This window comes from Myxocyprinus asiaticus, chromosome 20, assembly GCF_019703515.2.
Source record: "Myxocyprinus asiaticus isolate MX2 ecotype Aquarium Trade chromosome 20, UBuf_Myxa_2, whole genome shotgun sequence".
NCBI lineage: Eukaryota > Metazoa > Chordata > Actinopteri > Cypriniformes > Catostomidae > Myxocyprinus > Myxocyprinus asiaticus.
The window spans coordinates 35864688-35871917 of record NC_059363.1 but is presented as its reverse complement, the minus strand read 5'-3'; positions in this window follow the sequence as shown (position 1 = coordinate 35871917).

Here is a 7230-nt window from a genome sequence, read left to right as displayed (position 1 = left end):
CATCCATGGTCTTTCTTGTGATTATGGCATTACAAATGCAACTGTTAAACAATGAAAGAACTAAAAGAAATGAAAGAACTATTGTAAACAAAAGGGCATGTACAATGTAGATTAAAAGTCTGGACATTTATAAATTATTAACAAACTCATGTGTACTATTTTAATACATTTCTTGTTCTGATGATATTTGAGATTAGGAAACTGGCCTGGTGCGGCAATAGTTGACTCAGCTGAAGAAACCATATCAATAATATTACCTAAAAGATAGCATTTACAAGAACAACAAAGGGCCTATGATCAAGTCTTGTGCAGAGCATGTGAGTGGATCGAGAGCGGAGCATTAATCGGAGCGGTGATAATTCCACCTGAGTTGAGAGTGCCTTTTTGAAGATTCCACTACGCTCGCTCAACCCAGATGGCACTTCGTGATACGCTGGTGTGGGAACCTGCTAATTAAGCAATAGGCCTGAGGTTACGGATTTCAAACATTGTTTTAGTGAAGTTGCAAACCTTATAGCCTAAATAAATGCAAAGTATAAATCAAAGTTAAGAACGAGGAAATCAAAATGGAGTGTGGAGAGACCGTGATATTTAGCAAATAGTCCTTTTGGAATCGTACGCGACACATTGCCAGAAAGCACTAGGATGTGATACATAAACATGGTAGTGCAGCAAAAGTTGAGCTAATGGGCTACACTACAATTCGATAATAAATTAATAAATAAGTAGATTGTAAGGAATCTTGTTATTTTGCAATCATGTCATTTCAGATGCCAGCTACATGCAGGCCCGGTTCTGTGGGGTTGCGAACGTTAGAGCACCCTCAATTGAATATGTAAGCTTGATAATACTGTATATTGGTAAAGCATATTTCCTTTAATCCCCGCAAACACACACACAAAAATCCCTGCATCAAAACCAATAAACATGTATGATCTTGCAGATCAGTGTGTCCCAATTTGCAGGCGGAGCATTCTGCTTTCATGCCTCCATTGTACAATTGAGCATTTGATTGGTAAAGATTTCTGCTCTCGCAAAGAAAATTTCATAGCGGAATTATCTCGCTTAATCGACCACCTGTTGCTTTCAATTTTTGCTTCGGGATAAAGTGGCACATAACTGCTGGTCAGAGGTGTGTTTCCACTACAACGACGTAACTCACTGCTGAACCACCATAGTACGATGCATCGTTAGAGAAATTAACTAGCTTGTCACAACTGTTTCCTGAAAACCTAGTAACTATGTCGCATATCCATCGTCCGAACCACGTTGGTTCAACAATGTGGAGGTGTCCTTAATGACATTACTTAGGGGTGGAGTAATAACTTCTGCAGAGATTGAATGGATATAAAATTATAACAGCTCATTTACATGGTCAGAAAGCCGTTTATTGTGAGACCGCTCCTTAAGACACAAAATAGACATTTACGTTTATATGCACTTTGTAAGTGGTGTAATCTTTGCTACAGTATACAAGCGGTTTGGTCGTAAGCAGCTCCATAGCAATGTTATTTCCCCACGACGCTGCTGTTAATAACGAACATGGCATCTGAGGACTACTTCACTATTTTCTGTTCTCCATTGTTTCGCTTTATTTTCACATTTCCTCTGTTGCTCGTGTGTGTTTGGTTTCATTGCGACCTGTTGCAGCATTGAGCTGTGTTGGGTGCTTCGTTCAAGAGCGGGTTTGGTTATTAGCAATAATTAACAATTATCAAAGATAATTATTAATTATTAAAATCAATAGGACATTGATTAGAATCAACATTAGCTTTTTAATCCTTTAAATAAAAAATCATCAAAGATAACCATCAATTATCAAATTCAATAGAATATTAATTGTTATCAAAGATAATTAGTAATTAATGTTGGGCCTCATGTGTTCAGATAGAAGACAAAGGCAGGCCTAACACAGTCGTAAAAACCTAACTCAAACCCCCACATTCCAAGTCGTAAATTATACTGATAAAAATTGCACCAAAATCAAACAAAGGGAGTCCAAAACAGACTACAAATCCCATGAAGCCTTGCTCACTAAAGGATCGAACTCTCAACTCCTATTGGATGAAGCACACAAGAGAACGTCCCTCAAACATGACATCATCAGGAGTTGAAATACCTCTGAAATGCTTCCAGGATTTGCTTCCAGCAACTTTGTTCATCCTGTATAGATGCAGTTTCATCGCTGCTCTCAGGTGCATCCTCGTGGCACAAGGAAGTAACGTCCGACTTGAAACTGTGGCCATACAATCTCCATCTCACTGGACGAGTTGAGATTACTCTGTGTTCAACCGAACACTCTAACGGATCCGAAGGAGACCGCCGAGCAATTCGCATCTTCATCCGTTTGCCTACAGAAGTGAAGAGATTAAAGATTTCTCTTCCATCTTCAATCAAGTCGACATTTCTGAGTTCTCCTCCAGCCCGCCGAGAATCAACAGCCGTACCGCCCGCCAACAGAGCGAGGAAACGGCCTCCCGTCATCACCCGAGCCTCAAGGAACCGGGTCAGAGTTAAAGGATGGAGGAAAACACATTCTACCTGTGTCCTCACGCGATTCAAGTAAGAGGTTTACGTCTGGGCAGAGATAGAATATTATAGTGTGTTATTCTTGTGTTTCAAGGTTTTTTTTGCTTGTTCAGTTTACGGACCGCCATGTCCGCTCATTATTAATACTCAGGGTATTAATTATCACAAATTTGTTTTGCTGTATTGTGGTCCAACCAAATTGGACTGTTGTGCAATTTCGCCATCGCGGGTGAGACAGCAACTGAGTTCATCCATTAAAGAGTCAGATAACGCGGGACTGTTTACGAGCCATCCACCGCATCTCTGAGCGATGAGCTAACAGCTGCTTTCTCTCTCACGATTGCGAAATCGGCTTTAGGGCCGTCACTTCTCTCTCTCTCTTGTACTAACCACACACGCACACATACATGAACGCGACCCCTCACAAACATTCTAGCACACATTTTTGGCTCGTAGATAGCTTAAATGCTAAAGCCCAGCTTTGTCCCTAAGCTATCGTACAAGCGGATACACGCGGTAACTGGTAGACAACATTGACTGGTTTCTCTCCGCCCCCATTCGCGGTCATATTCCCTGGCCGGAAGTCTCGCGTGACATACTCTCCACGAGAGTCACGTCTGCCATTTTGTGCACGTCCCTCCTTACACACACACACACACACACACACACACACACACACACACACACACACACACACTGTCACACACACACCTTATGTGTTATAGGATTATTTTTATTTCCATATCTAATCATATCACAGTTTAGTTTGTAGTTGTAAGTCGGAAGTTTATTGACTGCATTGTATTAATTATTAATTGATATTACTGCATAAATAAACTTTGTTTATATTACAAAGAGAAGTGTTTTGGTTTGTTTTGCATACACCTGATTTAAACCTTTATTCATTGTTTTTTTTCCCGAAAATCGATATTCTTCGGATGTCGATTTTCCTAAGAAAACAATCTAATATTGAGACTGTTTTACTATTTGGTTATTAGTCCCTGATTTCAGGGTGGTGCCCCGACAATGTTAATCCTTATTAATATTCTATTGATTTTTGATAATTGATAATTATCTTTGATGATTGTTGAATTTGAATGATCAATAAGCTAGTGTTAATTTTAATTAATGTTTCATCGATGTTAACAGTTAACCATTATCTTTGATAATTGTTGATTTAAAGTATTAAAAAAGCTAACACTGATTCTCATCAATGTTCTATTGATTTTAATAATTAATAATTATCTTTGATAATTATTAATTATTGCTAATAACCAAACTTGCTCCTAAACGTAGCACACTACATTTACTGGAGCCCCACATGAGGATTTAATGAGTTAGATTCAATTAATTAATTTAAATAATTAATAACTAAAGAAATAATTATTAATCATTTCTGATAGTAACACTGATCTAAACAACCAGTAAAGCCCTACATTAATAAAATCAGTACAACATTGATTAGAATTAACATTAGCTTATTGATCCTTCAAATCAACAATCATCAAAAATAATTATCAAATATCAAAATCAATAGAATATTAATAAGGATTAAAATTGCCCAGCCAGGGGCGGGTTTACGATTTCTGCGGCCCCAAGCAACTGACCAACCTGGGGCCCCATTTCAAAAATGTTACTTAAACAATTACATAAAATTGATTTTAAAACATCATTTTAAATTCATCCTTTTAGCCATTGTAGCCAAGTACATTCAAAATGTTTAATTAAAGGTGCAATATGTAACAATTTTCATGTAATATTTGCCCTTTTTTTTTGCCAATTTGTGAACGGCTTGTAACAGAACTTAAAAAATGAGCCCTTCCCGGACTTCCTAGGTTGCTATTAAAGCCTGTAGACTAAATTTCATGCGAAGGGAGTGGGTCGCTTTTGCCGGGAAAATCCAAAGGATGTGACGTTTATGCGCGCTCCTGAGAGCTTTGCCTCAGACAGTAATAGCTTCTCTTCCTCTGTTCAACAGTGACAACAAACTGCAACACTAGGTAACGTTATCTTAGAGACGGAATCCAGCAAACGTCCGGCTCCCAGCACAACACTGACTTCTACACTCCGAGTAAGCAAAAAAACAAAAAACAAAAAAACAAAAACACATTTATCTACTGAATCCCATCTGACAAAGCAGGAACGTGATCGTGGTCGAGCAAAAACTAGAGTGAACATCGGCAGAGCATTTGATTCCTGGAGGGACATTCGTTCTGTTTTGGGGATCAAAACCGACCCTGAATTGGCGTTCTTCTTATTGGATAAGTAAGCTTACATAACTGCAAAGCACAGTTGTGATGGAATCACATCAATACTGAATTGTGTCAACATATTTATAATTTACAGTCTATTTTATAAACAGCTACTGTCTTCATCCACCAAATTTAGCTAACAGCTATTGATAATGCTATTGATCGTATGAATGCAGTCAATGTATCATGCAAAAGAAAAATTATTACTTTAAACTACAGTCTCGCATAGCCAAACCTATATCCACACTTTATTTTAACCCTGTTCCAGCACTGGAGAGTCAAATATAATATACAGTCTCAAAGTTTGTAGTAAAACAATCATAACTGTGTAATTTTAATTATGCTACCTCATCTGTCAGCATGATGCCGGTGAATAAAGTTGTCTCTTTGTACGTCCCTATGGAGTGTGTGCACGAGCACGAGCACTAGCAACAGGTAGCTGGCTGCAGTTCACTTAACGGCCACAGGTGTCATTAATAACAAGGGTTTCTGAATCTTACATACTGCACCGTTAAATAAAATTCTAGTTCAAGATAATTAATGCATGTTTTCCAGTTTTTTTCGACAATACAGTGATTAAAAAAAAAGCAACATTTACCTACATATATTTTTACAAAACATTTTTTTATTTTTTTTATTTTTTTATTTTTTATGAACAGGGTGTGCAAAACCTACCACTTCACTCACTAACATTTTGGAATTCAGTTGTTATTTATTATAATTATTATAACCTTACAATTATTAATTGTTGTCCAGTTTTTCATTATAATATAGAATGATACAGTATTATTATTATTACTTTGATGATTTGTTGTATACAATAGTAATATATTTCTGTCTTATTTACTTTCACCTGGAGCTTATTTCCTGAAGCTGCAGTGTATTGTTCACCATGTTGCAAAAGGCTGTAATTTATGTAAGCATTGTAGGCAACATTCATAACAGTAACCAGCCACAGTGAACATACAAGGCACGGCAGCCCCTCAGAACATTAGAGCAGAAGGAAGAAAAACATTGCCGTTTATCAAGCACTGAAACTTTGCTTGGTGCAGAATAATCTGGAATAATGTTAAACATTGTAACAGTCACCTCTTTGCAACCTGAACTTGTTCAAAACGTTAAATCTTTGTGATACCTGGGCTAAAAACAGTCTAGACGCAGCGCAACGAATGAAACAGAACAAATGGTGTCTCGACATGCGTTTTTGAAACCTGAAGTTATTTTTAACTTGACACAGTGTCTAAAAATGTGCCGGTGCTGCGTGAGACACTGAAGAAACGATGTGATGCTGCACTCAAGGACGTTCGTCCAGCACATGTTTACGTAGAAAAACTATGGAAAATCAGAGCAGACCCACACAAAAATATGTTCAGTGTTAACGGCCCCTAACTCATGAGTGAAACAAGTTCGGAAGTCCTGTATATTTTTTCATAAATTACAAACCCAAAGTCCTATTTGAAAAACTGACCGAACACAGCCTAACTGTAATGTGAACCGCTCTGAGAGCGCTGACAACAGCTTATTTGTGTGTGTTCCCAGAACGACATGTCACCCCTGAAGCGGTTTTTGCGGGGGGCCCCACGCAATTGCGTGGTTTGCATAGTGGTTAAAACCGCTACTGGCAAGGGCACCACCCTGGAATCAGGAACTAATAACCAGACAGTATAGCAGTCTCACTATAGGATTGTTCTGTTAGGAAAGTCGACGTTTGTAGAACATCGACATTCAAAGGAAAACAATGAAGGCTTGAATCTGAGCACTGACATCCCCTGCCAGCCCTTGACACAGGTGCATGCAGAACAATACCAAAATACTTCTCTTTAAAGTATAGGGGTCGTGTGTGTGGTTGGTACGAGAGAGAGAGGACAGAGTGACGGCACCAAAACTGGTTTTAGCGATCATGGGAGAGAGGGCAACCATTATTTTATCACTCAGAGACGCTATGAATGGCTCGTAATCTGCCGCGGTCATTGGTTATTTAATGGATAAAGTCAGTGTGCCGGTCTCACCTGCGATGGCGGAAATTCACAAACAGTCCAATGTGGTTGGACTACAACACAGAAAATCTCGTTCATGTTAACAATATATTACAATAATCCCTTGAGTATTATTAGCAGCATTGAGCGGAGTCGGCTGTCTGTAAACTGTACAAGCAATAGCCTTGATACACAAGAATAACACACTATAATAATCTATCTCTGCCCAGACATAAACCTCTTACTTGAATCGCATGAGGACGTGGGTAGAATGTGTGTTCGTCCGTCATTTGACTCCGACTCGGTTCCTCGAAACTCGGGTGATGATGGGAGGCTGTTTCCTCGCTCTGTTGGCGGGCGGTACGGCAGCTGATTCTCGGCGAGTCAGCGGAAAAAACAGCGAAGTCAGCTTGGTTGAAGAAGGAAGATAAATCTTTTTTCTTCACTTCTGCAGGCAAAAAGGGTGAAGACGT